Genomic DNA, 20,758 nt, shown 5'->3' on the forward strand with positions numbered 1-20,758 from the left:
GTCTTATTACTTCAAGATGCATACACGTGCTGTTGTATCTGTTAGTGCTTGCCGGACACCAGTGCTGATTAAAATGGCTTAGATTGTTACTAATTTGAAACTACAGTATGTCCTTTTACGCGTTGTGGCAACTGAATTTTGTTGGTACCGATGATTTATACAAAGACTTTTATCACAGGTTTCTTCCATATCAAACATTTATACTTACCTTCAAGTTCGAGTTTACCTTTACTTTCACGAGGAGAGTCTGTGTGTGTGTGTGTGTGTGTGTGTTGTGTGTGTTGTGTGTGTGCGCGTGCGTGTGTGCACGCTTAAATATTCTTGATTTTTGAACATAAGCAGTTTATCTGTCATGGAGTTGTGTGTGTTTTCATGTCTGCGTGTTCTTTTCCCCCTCCTTCCTCCTCTCGGCAGTCCGGCTTCAGTCATTTTATTCCTCCCCTCAAAGCAGACAGCAGCATTGTGTTAATGTTCAGAACTTTGCCAGGTTTTTTGTTTGTTTGTTGTGCTTCTTTAATTTAGGTTTGTTGTTTGTTTAAAACACTCAAACATACGCACACATCCACACGCACACTTTTACTTTTTAAGTTATAATAAGTATTGCATTCAGCCACGGTTTTTTTTCTCAGTTGATATTCTGATTTTTGCCATTTTTTTGTGTAATTTGTTTTTGTTGTGCTTGTTTGATGTAGGTTTGGTGTTGTTTGTCGTTGTTTGTTTAACACACACTCAAACACACACTAACCAGACACACACACACACCACCACCACCACCACCACAAGAATAGGTTTACACTCACTTTTTCCTCCACGTTTTAATTTTGGCAATATCATTAACCCAGGATTGCAAAGCAGGGATCATTTGTCAATTTCATAACAACGTACATACAATTTCAGCTGGTCACTTCAATAAAATGTGCATCATCACAGGTTTCTGCTGGAATGACAGTGTCTTATCTGTCAACACAAAATACACACACACAAAATGAGTGTGATGCTGTATGCCTCCTAACAGATCCTAACTTCACCCTCCAAACCTCCCTGCAGATGTATGTTCTGTGCACAAAAATAACCTTTTAAAATATACAAAATGCAGACGACATTTCTACATTTGTAGTTGTGCTGCAGACCTGTTTACCCCCATAAGTGTTTTGGAGTAATGCTCAGCCCCAAAAATAGTAATCCTGGCACAAAAATAGTAATCCTGGTACAAAAATAGTAATCATCCAGCATTCGTCGCCAATTACAACGCACATGACAACTGTGTCTGCGAAACGCAATCATGCACATATATCCATCATTCACAAACAAAACACATCAGTCAGTTTTTGTAGTCATCATAATGTCAAAGAAGATTACATCAAAAGCACATGCATCACTGATTCTTTTTCTTTTGCTCGTAGTAGGCCTTTTTCAGTGTGTCAAGCGCTTCTCTACTGTACTTGCGCTTGCTGAAGGTACTGAACTTGTCAAATTCAGGTGCACGGAGCCCCTGGGGCTTTTAGTCATACCTCAGGCAGCTATCTATTAGAAGAACTACCAAGTTTCATTGACTTGCACCCAAAGAGTCAAGAACTGCGATTTTTTTACGAATCAATTTCGTACTTGGACCCGGGTGGTCTTGGCCTATTTTTGGATCTAAATTTAGATCAGATAGATCACCACATCATGCACAAAAAGACACGTCACTAGCAAACTATGTCAGACATCATCATGAGTTTGTATAAAACAAAATGGAGGCCGGAATCACTCAGTTGAATCGAACTCCGACCAAACACCACGTAATAACTAGGTTAATTTATGCACTCGCGTGAACAAGAAACTGTCGAGCTTCACAGATGTCGTCGTTGGGTAGTTTTACTACCATAGGAGGATTTTTGAACTGTAAATGCACTCAGCTGCAACAAAAACGCAAAACGAAGGCTGTAAGCTGCACTGTGCCTTTAAGTAGCTCAACACAATGATCGCAGCCCAGGGTGCTAACACAGTTTGGAAGGTCAAGGTTTTATAGTATGCTTCACTAACGGGATCTTATAAAAAAAGCTAAAACATTTACCACTGAAGAAAAACCATCTCTGAACAATTCAAAATTGTCACACTACTAGTTTTACATTTTAAGGATCTTGCCTAGTGCACATCTTTTTATTATGAAACATTTGTATTGTAAACAAAAGAAAACACAATGTCTTGTGATCTGTAAATGTTCTTAATACAGGGAACTTTATACATTGTTCAAGTGAAGTACTGTACAGCCTATTTAGCTTGTTCATTTTCTCCCTATAATCTGCTACAATTCAATAAACTGCTGTAAACTTGTGCCCTTAAAGTAGATTTATGTCCTTCTGTGTGGGCACCTTCTTCTTCTTCTTCCTCTTCAGTGTTCAGTGTTTGCATTTGGATGTGTGCTCTCTGGCCAAGTCTTGTTGCACAGGGGTACGGGTGGCAAGAAAAGGCCACCCTCTCAGAACGTGTTGCAGAGTCTGTTCTTCCTACCCTAGCCACAGTCGCACGCTGTAGGTGCAAAACCTATCCTTTTGATGTGTACCTTCAGACAGCAGTGTTCTGTGCAAAGGCGAAAGATGGCTGTCTGTTCTGCGTGAGTAAGATGGGGCTATGGTCTTGAATGAGCTGGTAGCTGTCTGTCTTTAAAAAAAAAAAAAAATAGACATCAAAGAAGCTGCAGCACCAGCCAAGTGTTGACTGTTTTCTTTATGCGTAACCTGGTCCTGGCAGTAGCTGTTGTCCATCTGTAAACAAGCAAGATCATTATTATAATATATTGATGGTGTATTTGTTTTACCCAAAAGACGATTAAAATAACATTTAATTTTTGTTTTAGTTATGTGGCATACATGCAGTGGAACGATCATATCTTGTGATATCTTCCCTCTGAGAAAAAAACTACTATTCAAAATGTACTTTTACATACTTTTTTGTTAACTTAGGCTTTTGAAGATCCACATCCAATCCTGCCACAATGTAGGCACAATCATAGGCTAAAATTGTCAGGGTTATTTACCATCGAACTGTCCTCAACATTCTATGCTGACACACACACATGCACACACACACTGGCACAGACACATAACTTGACTTCACTTAGGAAGGTTATGTGATGCTTAAATCATTTGTCTTGCCACTAGTTCATCACAAGTAACCACTGTGTTTATTGCTGGTATGTGCTTAAATGGAGGGATAGTCTTATCCCATGGTAAAACATTTTTTTTTTAAAAAGCCTGGCAGGTGATGTGAGATGTGAGCCAAACTGTGTTCACGAAAAGCAGCCGGCCTTTAATAACACAAAGCTGCCTCTGTACACAATTCTGCTTTTACACATGCTATCCCTTAACTTGGATTCATACCAAAAATCAAGCCTGGTTTCATAGGAAACAGTCAGAATGTTGATTCAGCATTTAGAATGATAATCTTATTTCATGTACACGCCTTGGCAAATCTGACAATTAAGTAAGCAGAAGTTTTCTTCACGGGACGGATTTGCTCATTTTATTATGTAGCAATGCACTTCACTTGGTCACATACACCCCCCCCCCCCCCCTCTGTGCACAGTGATAGTTTTAAACAAGGAATTCTGTAAACACAGGGGTGGTCAAATACACCCCCCCCCTTCCCTCTGTGCACAGTGATAGTTTTAAACAAGGAATTCTGTAAACACAGGGGTGGTCAAATACACCCCCCCCCCCTTCCCTCTGTGCACAGTGATAGTTTTAAACAAGGAATTCTGTAAACACAGGGGTGGTCAAATACACCCCCCCCCCCCCTTCCCTCTGTGCACAGTGATAGTTTTAAACAAGGAATTCTGTAAACACAGGGGTGGTCAAATACACCCCCCTTCCCTCTGTGCACAGTGATAGTTTCAAACAAGGAATTCTGTAAACACAGGGGTGGTCAAATACACCCCCCCCCCTTCCCTCTGTGCACAGTGATAGTTTTAAACAAGGAATTCTGTAAACACAGGGGTGGTCAAATACACCCCCCCCCCTTTCCCTCTGTGCACAGTGATAGTTTTAAACAAGGAATTCTGTAAACACAGGGGTGGTCAAATACACCCCCCCCCCCTTCCCTCTGTGCACAGTGATAGTTTTAAACAAGGAATTCTGCTGTAAACACAGGGGTGGTCAAATCCACCCCCCCCCCCCTTCTCTCTGTGCACAGTGATAGTTTTAAACAAGGAATTCTGTAAACACAGGGGTGGTCAAATACACCCCCCCCCCTTCCCTCTGTGAACAGTGATAGTTTTAAACAAGGAATTCTGTAAACACAGGGGTGGTCAAATACACCCCCCCCCCTTCCCTCTGTGCACAGTGATAGTTTTAAACAAGGAATTCTGTAAACACAGGGGTGGTCAAATACACCCCCCCTTCTTCCCTCTGTGCACAATGATAGTTTTAAACAAGGAATTCTGTAAACACAGGGGTGGTCAAATACACACCCCCTTCCCTCTGTGCACAGTGATAGTTTTAAACAAGGAATTCTGTAAACACAGGGGTGGTCAAATACACCCCCCCCCCCCCCTTCCCTCTGTGCATAGTGATAGTTTTAAACAAGGAATTCTGTAAACACAGGGGTGGTCAAATACACCCCCCCTTCTTCCCTCTGTGCACAATGATAGTTTTAAACAAGGAATTCTGTAAACACAGGGGTGGGACTCTCTTGTGATGAAAAAGGAGGAAATCCCTTTTTTTCCAGGGGGTTCGGGGGCATGTTACCCCGAATTTTGGTTAAATGGTACATTAAAATCTGTGCAATCTGACAAAAAAGACATTCTCCACACTCCCCAACCTCCCCCCCCCCCCCCCCCCCTCAAAATTACTATTAGTTATCAGGAGTTTTCAGTCAGCACAATTTAACTCTCAAGCCTCCAGTGTTCTGTTTCATCTCCACGTCACTCCAAATCATTCAGTCAACAAGTCATAGATATTGTAATGAAATGTGACGCGGAAAAATAGATTACTCCAGCAGAATTCGTAAGTTGTGTCCGCGGAAATCCGCGGAAAAGTCCCACCCCTGAAACAGCACTGCATGGGGCCTTTTCCAGAAATAAATTCATCAAAAAATGTCAACTCACAACAGCAAGAGTCAGTGTGTCGATTGTTCATATGTGACAAAGTTGAGGGATGAGCTTATCCTATCTTAAAGCCTGGCCAGAACTGAGACGGTGACGAGAAGTAGTGTGCCTATAATGACACAATGCTTTCTTCGTAACCAATTAGATTCAACATCTCAGATCTGGTCAGGCCTATACAAATGCCATCTCTCAACTTGGTCCATACAAAAATCATGAACCTGGCTTAATTCTGTACAGAGTGGGAATTTGTTTTTCTCTTTTTCGAAATCCAAAATAAGCAAAATCAGGTCTTAAAATCAATCAATCAATATGAGGTTTATATCGCGCGTATTCCGTGGGTACAGTTCTAAGAGCAGGGATTTATTTTATCTTTTTATTTTATGCAATTTATATCGTGCACATATTCAAGGCGCAGGGATTTATTTATGCCGTGTGAGATGGATTTTTTTTTACACAATACATCACGCATTCACATCGGCCAGAAGATCGCAGCCATTTCAGCGCATATCCTACTTTTCACGGCCTATTATTCCAAGTCACACGGGTATTTTGGTGGACATTTTTATCTATGCCTATACAATTTTGCCAGGAAAGACCCTTTTGTCAATCGTGAGATCTTTAACGTGCACACCCCAATGTAGTGTACATGAAGGGACCTCGGTTTTTCGTCTCATCCGAAAGACTAGCACTTGAACCCACCACCTAGGTTAGGGAAGGTGGGAGAAAATTGCTAACGCCCTGACCCAGGGTCGAACTCGCAACCTCTCGCTTCCGAGCGCAATTGCGTTACCACTCGGCCACCCAGTCCAAGTCCAAATGGAGCAAGTCTTAAAATGGGAGTGAATTTACAGATGTTATGAACAAGAAGTCTGCGAAAACAGGGTCATTAATAGGAAGGAGTCTTAGATTGGGGTGTCTTAAAAGGGGCAGGGGTGGAGGCCACTGTAATGACCATGAAATAATCAAAATAATACTATCAGTCATCTTATTCTCTACCAAATTTCTAGAGGTCAAGACAATGATACAGATTATTTACTTGTGTCACTGTTAGTGTCATTCTATGAATAACAGACCGATAGAAAGAGAGCTCTGTGTCTTGTACCTGGGTTCGTGCTCAGTTGCTTGAAAATTGACTTGTCAGAGGTTCTTCTTCAGCCTTACACCAGCCTACAGCGGTAGCTTCTACTTCACCAAACTTTGTTCTGAAACAAAACAAATAAAACACATCTTCAGGGTCAAGCATATGTATCAAATCATGATCACACAATTAAACCTTCTTCTTTGGTCAGTACTATTGAAGATTTGTTAATTGTTTCTTGTTCACAAAAGCACTAATCAAAAAATTGCTCCAGGGGCTTGCAACGCAGTACAATATATTACCTTACTGGGAGAATGCAAGTTTCCAGTACAAAGGACTTAACATTTCTTACATACTGCTTGACTAAAATCTTTACAAACATTGACTATATTCTATACAAGAAACACTTAACAAGGGTAAAAGGAGAAACAGAATCCGTTAGTCGCCTCTTACGACATGCTGGGGGGCATCGGGTAAATTCTTCCCCCTAACCCGCGGGGGGTTGTACAAGATAATGAAATAGAGTGAATTTTGAAGTGCATTCATAATTAAAGCCCAATCATGTGGTTTAACCTACCTAGTCTTGAAAAGCCTGTCCGAGGAAACAGATCAAGCACCCTTCCGCAGACCTTCCTGACGGAAGAGTCTTGGTTGTAACCGCTCACTTTCTAAAGTAGTCCATAAGCAGTTCCATGTGCCTATGTTATCACTGTAACCAGCTCCTTTGTGTACCTGTGATCTGGATGAGCTGCAACACATAAAACTTTCATATGAACACTATGTCAAGTATACCAGTTAGCATCCATCAAACACTGACTGACTGAGGAGCATCACAAGATCTGTTCTAAGGAGGTAACAACTATTGTCACAAAGTGTTTATGATACAGCTGCAGGCACATGGCACTGAGTGGTCAATTGGTGAGGGGGGGGGGGGGGGGGCAGAAGTTCTGCTCAGTCTTGTCTGCTGATACTACACTTTGTGGTGGTGTAAGGCAGGGAATCACACCCCAACCACTGGCCCCGCCCACCTGGTGTCGAGTGCCTGTGGATACATCAGTCCCAGTCATGGCTGGCCCCCGGTTGACAACTGCCATGTACGTCATGTACGGGTACATTTACTTTGCAGTACAGATTAGTTTTCAATAGCAATGACATCATGGACGCACACCTGCCCAACGCAGACAAGGACAGCAAAATCAGGGACCAAACGTGATAAAGAGTAACTAATCGTCACAAACATCAAAATGCTTTGCATTTCTTGACCAGATAACAATCATTTCTGGGCAATTGAAGATTATTATTCCACCTACAGGCTATCACCCCCATGGCTGTTACTTGTAACACATTTCATTTCTTAAAATATGTTTTGTAAAGTAATACTGTAGTTAATAGATTTCTCTGAAAGGCACATTCCTTCTCATGAAAACAATTTGGCTCACCGTCTAAGATCTGGTCAGGCTTTAAAATGGGATAAGACATGATCTCTTAACTTGTTCACATACCCACAATGAACGGTCTGGTTGCTCTCTGCGCCAAGTGCGATTGTGTTATGAATAAATGCTGTAAAAGCTACAACTGTACTAGCTCATTTAAAAAAAAAATCACAAAATGTCATTTCACCACAGCAAGCAAACAGTGTGTTTATTTCTGGTATAGAACAGACACACACATACACACACACACACACACATACACCAAAGCAACACAAAAGCCCAAAACATGCCTACCATCTAAATGAGGAATCCAGTTCCAACTGTCTTCTGCCAATATAACACTGCCAGAGACACCATGGTGTAGAAAGTCAGTTTAAAGAGAGACTACCTGAAAGAAAAATGATACAATAATAATAAAACACCCAGTGCAATAGACATACTTGCTCGTTAAAGGCTTACTTTACCATGTAAAAACATTTTGCTTCACAGTCTCAGATCTTGTCAGGCTTTTACTTGGGATAAGATCATCCCTCTACTTGGACGAATAGCAACATAGATCAGCTTGAATGCTCTCTGTGCAGAGTGGTTTTTGTTTGTTTGTTAAAGAATTAGTTTTGTTAACAACACTGGTACCTTTTTGTGAAAATATTTCATCACACATTTTAACTCACCACAGCAAGCAGTCACTGAATATATAATTTTTTGTATGTGGCCAAGATGAGGGATTCCAGAGCATAATATAACATTGATTTCTTCATGCCATCTGATTTGCAGTTGAATTCACAGGGCGAGAAAAATTCTAGACTGTCCTCAACATTCTATGCTGACTGTAAATTGTAAATATAATACATCCACCCTAGCTAACTGGTACACTAATCACTTGCTCTGGCTTACTTCTTTTTCCAACATAATAAATCTGTTATTTGTACTTTAGCCTTTTGTGGTAAAATATTCTCATTACCACCAGTTGCACTCACAAGCTATTGCACTAGTGTATTTTGGAAATGATCAAAGGACTTACTTGTGTTCTACAACAGCACCATGTCAGTGTTGCGGGAAGAATGAGGCAGGGCTTGGTAATAACTGAGACCTGCAAGTAAACAGAACATATTTAGAATCCCAGCATGTGTTATAATTTGTGTATATTTATATTATAAGGTCTTACATTGCAATAACAAACACACACACACACATGCACACACTCATTCAATGTGCTCTATGTGCTAAGAATAAGAGTGATTGTTTAATGAATTAACGCTGAAGAAGCTACTAGTTGCTTAAACACATTCATAGCAAAATGTCACTTGATCACCACATCAAGCACACTGTATCTTCATTTCTGGTTGTATACATTGTATGCAAGTGGAGGGATGATCTTATTCCATGTAAAATCCTAGCTCAGCTGATCTCTCTCAACTTGGATTCATACCAAAAATCAGGAGCCTGGGTGTTTCTGTTCAGTGGGCATTTCCCTATTTGTTTTATTTGAATGCATTTCTTAAAAGGAAGGCTTTATTCGGAGTTCAACTCCGAATAAAGCGGCGATCTTATTCGGAGTCGACGCACCTCCTACATCCCTCTCTGACACACCTTCTACATCCCTCTCTGACACACCTCCTTCATCCCTCTCCGACGCAGTCCCTTATGTACAGTGTTTGGCAGTCCTACGACCCTCTCTTCTGCACCTCCCATGTTCCTCTCCGATGCACCCCCTACGTAACTCTCTAACACAACTCCGTCCCCCTCTGATGCACCGCCTGTGCCCATCTCTGGTGCAACTGCGTCACTCTCTATCTCCAATATAACAAATTCCTTGTCCAATGAAATCAGATCAAAAACTGTTGAAAGACTCTTAATATGTTTCCTGCAAGAAGCCTCTCCGAGCAATGGCAAAAATGATTCAAGCTTGCTGGTGACCTGTCGTACCAACAAGAACTTTTCTTCTGGACTTGCACACTTCGGAGCAGGAAAAACAACATGCTGTTCAACTCCGAATAAAGCGGCGATCTTATTCGGAGTCGAGTGCGAATAAGATGGCCGCTTTATTGGGAGTTGGACTGCGAATGAGTTTTTGAGTTGTTCACAAACAGCACGTTCTTTTCTTTCTCGAACGCTTTCAAAGACTTTTCAAAGTCTGCAAAAGACGAAAATCGTCCCCCCAACGAAATGCTGCAGTCATCGGTAACCATCTTCCGGTTTTGACTTCCGGTCGGGTCGGGTTTTTACGAGTGCGCACCCAGCAGACTCCGAATAAAGTCAAGTGATTAATCGGAGTTGGACTCCGAATAGTCACTTCGATCTTAAAAAGAACACTTCCTCTGCATAGCCGTCAGGATGTTGGTTCCACCTTTAGGAATGTGTCTTAGTGGACGGACAATCTTATTCCATGTACATGTTCCATTCCTTCGTGCATTATGTGATTCTACTGTATTTTAGTCATAAACAATGACCTTCATTCTAATAAGAAGAGACTATTACCTTTCACCTCGGACGTGTCAACTCATATTTTGCCGCTGAGTCGGTGGACAGTTGCTGGAAACCGAGTCCGTCGTCACACTTCGGGCTTTGGCAACTAAGTTCACTTTGCGGGTCTTTCCCCTTGTAACACCATACTTGTTCGATCACAGTTTCTTTGTTCATCGGCCGAAGCAGGCCCCTCCTTCGCTCCCGTCTCGGCCACAGTTTCCTCAGTGCAGTCGCTGAGTCGGGCATGAGAGCCCGCCCTTGAACGCACTCTCCCCTGTACCGCATAGTTTTAAACCTCCCCACCTTTTTAATCTCCCTGTTTGCCGGAGCTAACCACTATCGGTAACAGTGACTCAACCGCAGGACTCTGAGACGTTCGCAAGAACCCAGTCCTCTTCGGAAGAAGATGATGATCAAAGATGCATTGCCGACGCCGGCCATGTTGAATTAGTGAAAACCGAAACGTGGAAGCGAAACTAACTTATCTTCGGGAATCAATTAGGAAAACTATATGTGTAGTAGGTAGAAAAATGGCATTTAATGAGACAGATAAAACTCGGATCAAATGAGAAAGAAAGAACTATCCAAACTTGCAAGCACAGCCGCGGTAGTCCTAAGTACGTACTGAAGTTCCCGATCCATGTTTTAGTCTAACCAGCGCTGTCTCTAGTCTATAGATGCGCAACAGGATAAGAGATACCCTGAGGTTATAAGTGATACTCCCACATACGTTGCACAAGCATAGTTTAACGTTACCTTATGTACGGTCCAACCGGTGTGCAATGGGTGCTCTCTCAGAGTCTCTGTTGTTCTCTCTCTCTCTCTCTCTCTCTCTCTCTCTCTTTCTCTCTCTCTCTCTCTCTTTCTCTCTCTCTCTCTCTCTCTCTCTCTCTCTCTCTCTCTCTCTCTCTCTCAGAGTCTCTGTTGTTCTCTCTTTCTCTCTCAGAGTCTCTGTTGTTCTCTCTTTCTCTCTCAGAGTCTCTGTTGTTCTCTCTCTCTCTCTCTCTCTCTCTCTCTCAGAGTCTCTGTTGTTCTCTCTCTCTCTCTCTTTCTCTCTCAGAGTCTCTGTTGTTCTCTCTCTCTCTCTCTCTCTCTCTCTCTCTCTCTCTCTCTCTCTCTCTCTCTCTCTCTCTCTCTCTCTCTTTCTCTCTCAGAGTCTCTGTTGTTCTCTCTCTCCGTTTCTTTCTCTCTGTCTCTGTCTGTCTGTCTGTCTGTCTGTCTCTCTCTCTCTCTCTCTCTCTCTCTCTCTCTCTCTCTCTCTCTCTTACACACACACACACCTTTTCTGTCAAATGTGAAGACAGACGGCTGGGATGGTGTGGTGGTAAAAATGTCCAGTTTAAACACACACACTTTGTCAGCATACCACAGGGGCATATTTCTCTTGGTGGTCGTTATGGACAAGTGGTCGCCATGGCAAGGTAAACTATGTTGAAAAACATCTTGTGGGAGATCCGTTAGGGGGTCGCTATCAAGAGGTGGTCGCCAGAGCAGGTTCAACTGTAATTAAATCAGTCCCCCCCCCCCCCATCGTGTGCCAAGTATTATACGGACCCAGAGCGAAGCACACAAAACAGTTCTGCTGATTTCGCATTTGATCTACAATCCATACACACCCAAGCACACATACCCCCTTAAATTTGTTACGGATTGTTTTAGCATTGTATAATGCATTATTTGTTGTTTGTTGTGTCAATAACTTTACTGGTTCATGACAATAAACATTATTCTATTCTATTCTATTCTATTCTACACACACACACACACATACACATGTGCTAAAACTAATTGTCAAAATGAGAAGGGGTGTGTCTGGTAAGTGTTCTAATTAAATCCTCCAGCGTGTGTCTGACTATTACAGATGTCAAACCCGCAGAAACACACAACACTGTTCTGTAGATTTCCTATTTGAGCTGCAAATATTACTGGAAACTTGCATTCTCCCAGTAAGGTCATATATTGTACTACGTTGCAAGCCCCTGGAGCAATTTTTTATTAGTGCTTTTGTGAACAAGAAACAATTAACAAGTGGCTCTATCCCATCCCCCTCCCCCCCCCCCCCCCTTTCCCCGTCGCGATATAACCTTGAACGGTTTAAAACGACGTTAAACACCAAATAAAGAAAAAGCTGCAAATATACACACACACATATCACACACACACACACACACACACACGATACACCTGTGTCGAGGCTAAAAATGGTTAAGACAGGAAGCAAGATAGCCCGGAATCATTGTTTGGGGGTAAGTGTTCTAATTAAAACCCTGGCGTGTGTCTGACTATCACAGATGTCAACACAGAAAAGCACACAAAACAGTTCTGTTGATTTCCTATTTGATCTGCAAATACCCGCCCACACACACAACATACCATACACCTGTGCCGAGGCTAGAAATTGTCAAGACAAGAAGCAAGATAGGCAGGAATCAGTGTGTGGTGGTAAGTGTTCTAATTAAATCGTCCAGCGTGTGTCTGAATATCACAGATATCAACCCGGAGTAGCACACAAAACACTTCTGCAGATTTTGTATTTGATCTGCAAATACACCTGTGCCGAGGCTAGAAATCGTCAAGACAGGATTAGGTCAGATGGGCAGGGGTGTGTGGTGATGGTAAGTGTTCTAATTAAAACCCGGCGTGTTCGTCCGTCAGTCGAACAGTAGCTGCAATCAAGTCGTTTCGCCGAGAGGCCCACGAGGGCTTTACACAGCACACTGGGTAGCTCACGGCCTGAACGACTTCACAGCTCGCCGCCCCCTCTTCACGCCTCTTGTGGCGCTGTCGTGTGCTTCCTTTGATGTTCGCGCCGACTGTTGCGTGTGCCTTCTTCAGATCTGTTGTGTCCCTGTAGATTTGGTTTGATCTGTCTGTCTTTCTGCATTTTGAGGTGTTGTGACTCCTGCTCTGTCTTTTTTGCCTCCAGATTTGCCGCCTCATCTTCGCACTCTTCCTCTCTCGTTTTCTGCTGTGTTGTTGTTCACTGACGAGCAAAGACGCTTGACTGTTAAAAGAAAGAAATGATTAGCCATTTATGTACACTGAACACAAAAAGTTCAAGATATTTTTTCCAGATGGTAAACAGCAGTGTGTGGTCAGAAACATATGTGTATTTGAAGATCTGCCTTTTTTCTGCTCAAAATTACGTTTCTTGGATTTGACGCGTCACAGTTCCTTGACCACGCCTACCCTCAAAACCGAAGGGCGTTTTTTTGACGGCATGATTCATTTTCAACCGTCGAAACGGTGACTAGAATTAAAATATATTTTAAATGTTTTACATCAGAGAGTTTACCTAACTGAGTATATCCATTTCGTTTGAATCTGCCGCGCAGTCAAGCCGATCTAGCGCGTGAAAGAGAACGACCGCACGTTTGTAAAACGGCAGGAAATCCAGTTAAAAAAAAGTGTTTATATTTTTAAAAACAGGATTTCTTGCTGTTTCACAAACTTGCGGTCACTCACTCAGAGCTAAAGCTTCGTGTGGCCAGCTTCGCCAAGTTAAGGACAGGCTTGAAGTAGCTAGACTTCGCCAAGTTAAGGACAGGCTTGAAGTAGACTTCACCAAGTTAAGGACAGGCTTGAAGTAGACTTCGCCAAGTTAAGGACAGGCTTGAAGTAGACTTCGCCAAGTTAAGGACAGGCTTGAAGTAGACTTCGCCAAGTTAAGGACAGGCTTGAAGTAGACTTCACCAAGTTAAGGACAGGCTTGAAGTAGACTTCACCAAGTTAAGGACAGGCTTGAAGTAGACTTCGCCAAGTTAAGGACAGGCTTGAAGTAGACTTCGCCAAGTTAAGGACAGACTTGAAGTAGACTTCACCAAGTTAAGGACAGGCTTGAAGTAGACTTCACCAAGTTAAGGACAGGCTTGAAGTATACTTCGCCAAGTTAAGGACAGGCTTGAAGTATACTTCGCCAAGTTAAGGACAGGCTTGAAGTAGACTTCACCAAGTCCACGTCGCCCAATCATTTTGAGGCTTGAGGGGTTTTCTCGCTCTCTTGAGTAGGGTACTTGAGGTCCACCTTTACATTTGACGTTGTCAGTACTTAATTGTTCTGTGAGAACTACGAAGTTGACCTAACCCTTGGACACGTTTGGTTCTTTCTTTCTTTATTTGGTGTTTAACGTCGTTTTCGACCACGAAGGTTATATCGCGACGGACACGTTTGGTTGGTCATGGCGATAGGGGAGTCTATTTCAGTGGTGGGAAAGTCTTACCCAGTTTGAAACTCCTTCAAAACGTTGCGGTTGTCCCCAATGGATTGCTGAGGACCCCCCAAGCCGTGTAGGTTTCCCTCGCCCCACTCTTTGACTTTGTACTCTGTTGTGTGTTCACCGCTACGAAATTGAAGTTGATTGTTGTCCCGACAGAGGAAGCATTGCCCCAATGGATTGCTGTGTCTCCGTAGGTTTCAGTCTCCCAGTCTCTCTCACTCTCTCTCTCTCTCTCTCTCTTTCTCTGAACCCCTCTCTCTCTCTTTCTGACTTTTCATTTGTCTCTCAGTCTCCCTCTCTCTCTCTCTCTCTCTCTCTCTCTCTCTCTCTCTCTCTCTCTCTCTCTCTCTCTCTCTCTCTCTCTCTCTCTCTCTCGATTCAAGTCTGTTCACAATTCAAGTTCGATTGTCGCACTGAAATGGAGTAGGGGTGACCGTAGGGGACCTGAGGGAAGAGGAAATGGTCAGACAGTGAGCTTGCAAACCCTGGGGCAACGGATGGATTGGTCAGTTTGAATGTTAGCCGCCAATCTCAGTCGTGATGGTGTATGTGTTTGAGGTTATGGGGGGGGGGGGGGGTGTTGTGATTGTGTGATGGTGGTCATCCCATTGGGACCAGGTGTGGTAATGACCATTAATCGCCTTTAAAAGGATGCATCCTCCTGACACCTTTCCTCTCCTCTGAGTCTCTGCCTCACTGGACCGAGTCGACACAGTGGACCTCGTCTTGTGTATCGTTCTCTCTCTCTCTCTCTCTCTCTCTCTCTCTCTCTCTCTCTCTCTCTCTCTCTCTCTCTCTCTCTCTCTCTCTCTCTCTCTCTCTCTCTCTTTTTGAGCTTCCAGCCTCCATGTCTTTCTCTCGCACAGTCTCAGCCTCGCTCTCTTGCTTTCTATCTCTCTCTTCTTTCGGCATCTGTGCCCCTCTCTTCCCCACCCCCCATACCCTAACCCCCAGGGTTCCAACGGAAATTGCTCGTTGGGTGCCGCCGGTCATTCAGCGATCGATTATTGAATTATTTCACCTGCAATACAATCACCACACCCGGTGGTCGGTCTGATTCAAAGTAAAGAGTATAGAAACCAAAGTAAAGAGTATCGAAACGAAAAGTAAAGAGTATAGAAACGAAAAGTAAAGAGTATAGAAACAAAAGGTAAAGAGTATAGAAACGAAAAGTAAAGAGTATAGAAACAAAAAGTAAAGAGTAAAGAAACCCAAAGTAAAGAGTATAGAAACGAAAAGTAAAGAGTATAGAAACCAAAGTAAAGAGTATAGAAACCAAAAGTAAAGAATATAGAAACCAAAAGTAAAAAGAATAGAAACCCAAAGTAAAGAGTATAGAAACCAAAGTAAAGAGTATAGAAACCAAAAGTAAAGAATATAGAAACCAAAAGTAAAAAGAATAGAACCAAAGAATATATAAATAAAAAGTAAAGAGTATAGAAACCAAAGTAAAGAGTATAGAAACCAAAGTAAAGAGTATAGAAACCAAAAGTAAAAAGAATAGAAACCCAAAGTAAAGAGTATAGAAACCAAAGTAAAGAGTATAGAAACCAAAGTAAAGAGTATAGAAACCAAAGTAAAGAGAATAGAAATCAAAAGTGAAGAGTATAAAAACCGGATGTATTAAAAATCAAGTCCTTTAATTATCAGTCAGATCCCCAGTCACGTGAATGTCATTCAGAAATTTACGACATGATTAACATTGACAGAATCCAGGCATGAGAATCTTCCACCTTTTGAACCTGTCTTCGTGTTCATGTTGAATGTGGAAAATGGACACATTAATTGATTTTGAAGCTGCAGAGACATAGTCTCTGGAAGCTGTAAGCAACACTCCTCGTGTGTACATTATTCTTCCTTCTTCTATTACATCAGATTATTATCTTCTCAATTTTGGCTTATTTTGGATTTGGCAAACCTTATTTCCTCCGTTTTGACCATTTTCTATTCTCATGTCTGATAATCATCAATGTGTACGACTTCCCCGAGGGACAGGCGGCAGGACATGTTTTGTTCCGCAGATTTGGCGTTGTCCGTTCGTCAGTGTGTCCCCTGCTGCACGTGCCATTATCACTCACGCTGCTCTGTGCTGATGAGCTTATACAGCTGTGTGATCAACCGAGAGGCCTCGGCTTACCATTGTCACCAAATAATTTTGGAGAAAGTGAAGTAGCAGTTACCGGTTTAAACAATTTTTATTCAAGAATTGCAAATGACAATACCACATACATAACATGTAATAATTAAATCAAAGAAACAACAAGTATAGAGTATTATACCCAACAAATTATCATCAAACTCCATTTTGTTTCTTTATTTGATTGACCTAACATTTGGCTGGTTTATTGGATTTTTTTTTTTTTATCATGTATCTTTTTCTTTCTTTTTACATTTAGTCAAGTTATGACTAAATGTTTTAACATCGAGGGGGGAATCGAGACGAGGGTCGTGGTGTATGTGTGTGTGTCTGTGCGTGTGTGTGTGTGTGTGTGTGTGTGTGTAGAGCGATTCAGACTAAACTACTGGACCGATCTTTATGAAATTTGACATGAGAGTTCCTGGGTATGAAATCCCCGAACGTTTTTTTCATTTTTTTGATAAATGTCTTTGATGACGTCATATCCGGCTTTTCGTGAAAGTTGAGGCGGCACTGTCACGCCCTCATTTTTCAACCAAATTGATTGAAATTTTGGTCAAGCAATCTTCGACGAAGCCCGGACTTCGGTATTGCATTTCAGCTTGGTGGCTTAAAAATTAATTAATGACTTTGGTCATTAAAAATCTGAAAATTGTAAAAAAAATAAAAATTTATAAAACGATCCCAACTTACGTTCATCTTATTCTCCATCATTTTCTGATTCCAAAAACATATAAATATGTTATATTTGGATTAAAAACAAGCTCTGAAAATTAAATATATAAAAATTATTATCAAAATTAAATTGTCCAAATCAATTTAAAAACACTTTCATCTTATTCCTTGTCGGTTCCTGATTCCAAAAACATATAGATATGATATGTTTGGATTAAAAACACGCTCAGAAAGTTAAAACAAAGAGAGGTACAGAAAAGCGTGCTATCCTTCTTAGCGCAACTACTACCCCGCTCTTCTTGTCAATTTCACTGCCTTTGCCATGAGCGGTGGACTGACAATGCTACGAGTTGAAAATGGCATTGCGTTCAGTTTCATTCTGTGAGTTCGACAGCTACTTGACTAAATGTTGTATTTTCGCCTTACGCGACTTGTTAAATTGTATTTTGCTGCTGCATGAGCGGAACGTTGTTTTTGTCACAAAAACGTTTTTGGGTGAAAGAGGGGGGGGGGGTGTGTGGAACAATCTAGTTATCATCCACTTCAGTTTGAGCAACGATACTGATGAAAACCAGCCGGAGCATAACCGTGCATAACGGCATCATGTTTTGGAGAAACTTTGTAACATTGACTGCGTAGTGTGTATTCAATCTCGGCATTCTGGTTCAGTAATCAGTAAGCAAATTTAACAAGCCACTTGTCAAATTAAGCTGTTAACTGATCAAATTGATTTATCTTCTCGAGGCGAAGCTGAGGGAAAGAAAAACAAGTCGTTATATAACCTATGAAATGCGCGTGCCCAGAAAAGACTTGAATCTGTTACAACTTGGGTTTTGGGTGAAAGTTGGTCAACTTATCTCATGGTGTATGTTATGATAAAACAAGACCCTAACTCCCTTGGCCATTTGTTTAGAGACACACTGTAACTTTTCCTGACAGATCTCCAGAATTAGGAAGAAGAAAAAACCCATCACAGGGGGTCAGAAAATGGAGGTCAATTTAGAGACTTTATGAACAGAACATCTGAACAAATAAATTCCACAAAAAGGGAAGGGGGGGGGGGGTATTTATATGGAGGGGGGGGGGGGCGTTGAAAGGGGGGTTGTATTTGACTATGACAGAGAGTATTGTAAAGTACTCGTTGTTCAACGTTGCACTTGGAGGCATCAGGGGCATATTGTAGTTGCGCTTTGTGGATGTATCTATCTGTGTGCCGAGGGGATCAGTTTGCTTGGTTTGGATAACGTTGAGACCGGATAAAAGTTGTTGTCATCTCAGATGCTTTTTTCCTCTTCTTGCTCTTTTTGTAACACACAAACTGTTGGTACCATTCATCACGCTGTACACACACACACACACACACACACACACACACACACACACACACACACACACACACACATTGTGAAATACTGCCAACCTCTCTCTCTCTCACACACACTCACACCAACGCACGCACACACACACAAACACAGACACAGAAACACAACCAACACACACTCACAAAAACACAACCAAAACAAACACACACACACACACACACAACCACACTCACAAACACGCACAAACACATCAATCAATCAATCAATCAATGAGTCTTATATCGCGCATATTCCGTGGGTACAGTTCTAGGCGCTCTGCAGTGATGCCGTGTGAGATGAAATTTTATACGGCCAGTAGATTGCAGCCATTTCGGCGCATATTTACCTTTCACGGCCTATTATTCCAAGTCACACGGGTATAGGTAGACAATTATTAACTGTGCCTAAGCAATTTTGTCAGGAAAGACCCTTTTGTCAATCGTGGGATCTTTAACGTGCACACCCAATGTAGTGTACACGGGGGGAGGTTCGGACACCGAACACACACACACACACACACACTTACAACCACGCACAAAAACACAACCAAAACAAACACACACACACACACACACACACACACACACACACACACACACACACACAAGCACACTCACAAAAACAAACACACTCACAAACACGCACATAAACACAACCAAAACAAACACACGCACACACACACACACACACACACACACACACACACACACACACACACACACACACATACACACACCTGTTATCCCTATCCGTTCGCCATATCAGTCTTTCCTCTTTACTTCACTTACCCACAAACAGACCAGCGACACTGCAGCATCTTGGAACAGACGGCGAGAACAAGATCAAGAGATTTTATTTGCAGACACTTGCTATAATGTCGGAAGCCGCGGACATTGCTTTAGATGTCTGTAACTTTGGACAACTTGTCTTTCTTCTGTATGGCCGTTTATCTTGCTGAAGTGGAATAATCACTCACGTTTACAACTGTTAAAACTAGGCTTACGTCAGACGATGACGGCGGAAAACTCAGAAAACATTCAAAGAGAAAAGACGAGGATCTTTTGTCTTGATACACTTTGAAGTAAGAAACGACACATTTTCTATACGTCGTTATATTCAACGGACTGAACTAATATATAGCATAGGCCTACTGCACATGCTGATTTGTTTTTGGTTTAAAAAACCCAACTTTATTCAAAATAAATATCGTGATACATATTGATTTGTTTTTGACACAAGTGTTTATTTTTTGAAGCGATGAATGTACTTTAATGAAGGATAAAATCGCGGCATATTTTCGGATGAATGTTCTCTTTATGTAGACAAACTTATATTTCCTTCTTTTGGGCTCACGTAAGTGTAGCCTATGCGATGCTAACTTTTGTCTGTCTGTGCGTGCGTGCGTGCGTGCGTATGTATGTAAGTCTGTGGTAGAAACTTTAACATTTGACTGAACACCGAAATACTAATTTTACACCTGGTTATTATCCAAGCAACAGCTTCAAAATATTGAAGCAATGATCAACATTTCGTCGGCACGTATGTTGTTAACGTGTGTATCCAAAGAAAACGGGTGGTGGGGGGTTTTGGGGGGGTAAAAACAGGTGACTGGTTTGTGTCGTGTGTGGTATGTAGACCAGGTCAGGGGTCAAGGTTAGGTCAGATCGCGTGAAGGATTGTGGTATAGATACAGTTATCGCCGAGCTGCAGTTCGCCGATTCGGAGAAGACGATTTCACATTGTTCGGTTTCGTAGCTCCAGAAAAATAGATAAAGAAGATACCAAAGGAGATTTCCTACAGGTTAATCTGCACAGCGTGTTTCCAGTGTCTGCGCGAGGAAGCGCTGTCGAAAGCGCAGTGTCGATCTGGCCATCGTGTCCCCGTAAGTAGGCTACAGACAGACAGATCTAGATCTAGTGTCTCGCACTCTTGCACCGTGTCACCTATGCTTACTGTGTGTGTGTATGTGTGACGGAGTGATTGAGTTTGTGTTACTGTTTGTCGATTTCTTACGTGAGCCTTGAAGGTAGGGCCGGACTACCGGGGGGGGGTTATGGGGGTTGCGCAACCCCCCCCCCCCCCCTAGCCTAAACATATACCTCACTTATTTAAAACATTTTTTATTATTGTTTATTTTTTGCCGTTTCATGCAAGGAGCGACCATTTTCCTATCTCAGAATATGACCTACCCATCAGCTTCAGGGAGCTTCGCCTTTTTTTTAATTTTTAAAAAAAATATTTTTTAAGGAGATCAGACTTCTTTTTTGTTGGGGTCCCATCAGCGAGTACTATTTCGGAAGGTTT

General features: G+C 42.0%; 1 long non-coding RNA gene across 1 annotated transcript; it reads right to left on the bottom strand.

Annotated features, from left to right (window-relative positions):
* Positions 1-796: 796 nt before the first annotated feature.
* LOC138968269 (uncharacterized) lies at positions 797-10,853 on the bottom strand. Its single transcript, XR_011456114.1, has 6 exons — positions 10,076-10,853; positions 8,619-8,687; positions 7,892-7,985; positions 6,742-6,912; positions 6,189-6,288; positions 797-2,747 (listed from the first exon to the last, which is right to left on the bottom strand). It is a non-coding gene; the product is annotated as an uncharacterized lncRNA (long non-coding RNA).
* Positions 10,854-20,758: the final 9,905 nt, after the last annotated feature.

This window comes from Littorina saxatilis, linkage group LG6 (genome assembly GCF_037325665.1).
Source record: "Littorina saxatilis isolate snail1 linkage group LG6, US_GU_Lsax_2.0, whole genome shotgun sequence".
Taxonomy (NCBI): Eukaryota; Metazoa; Mollusca; class Gastropoda; order Littorinimorpha; family Littorinidae; genus Littorina; species Littorina saxatilis.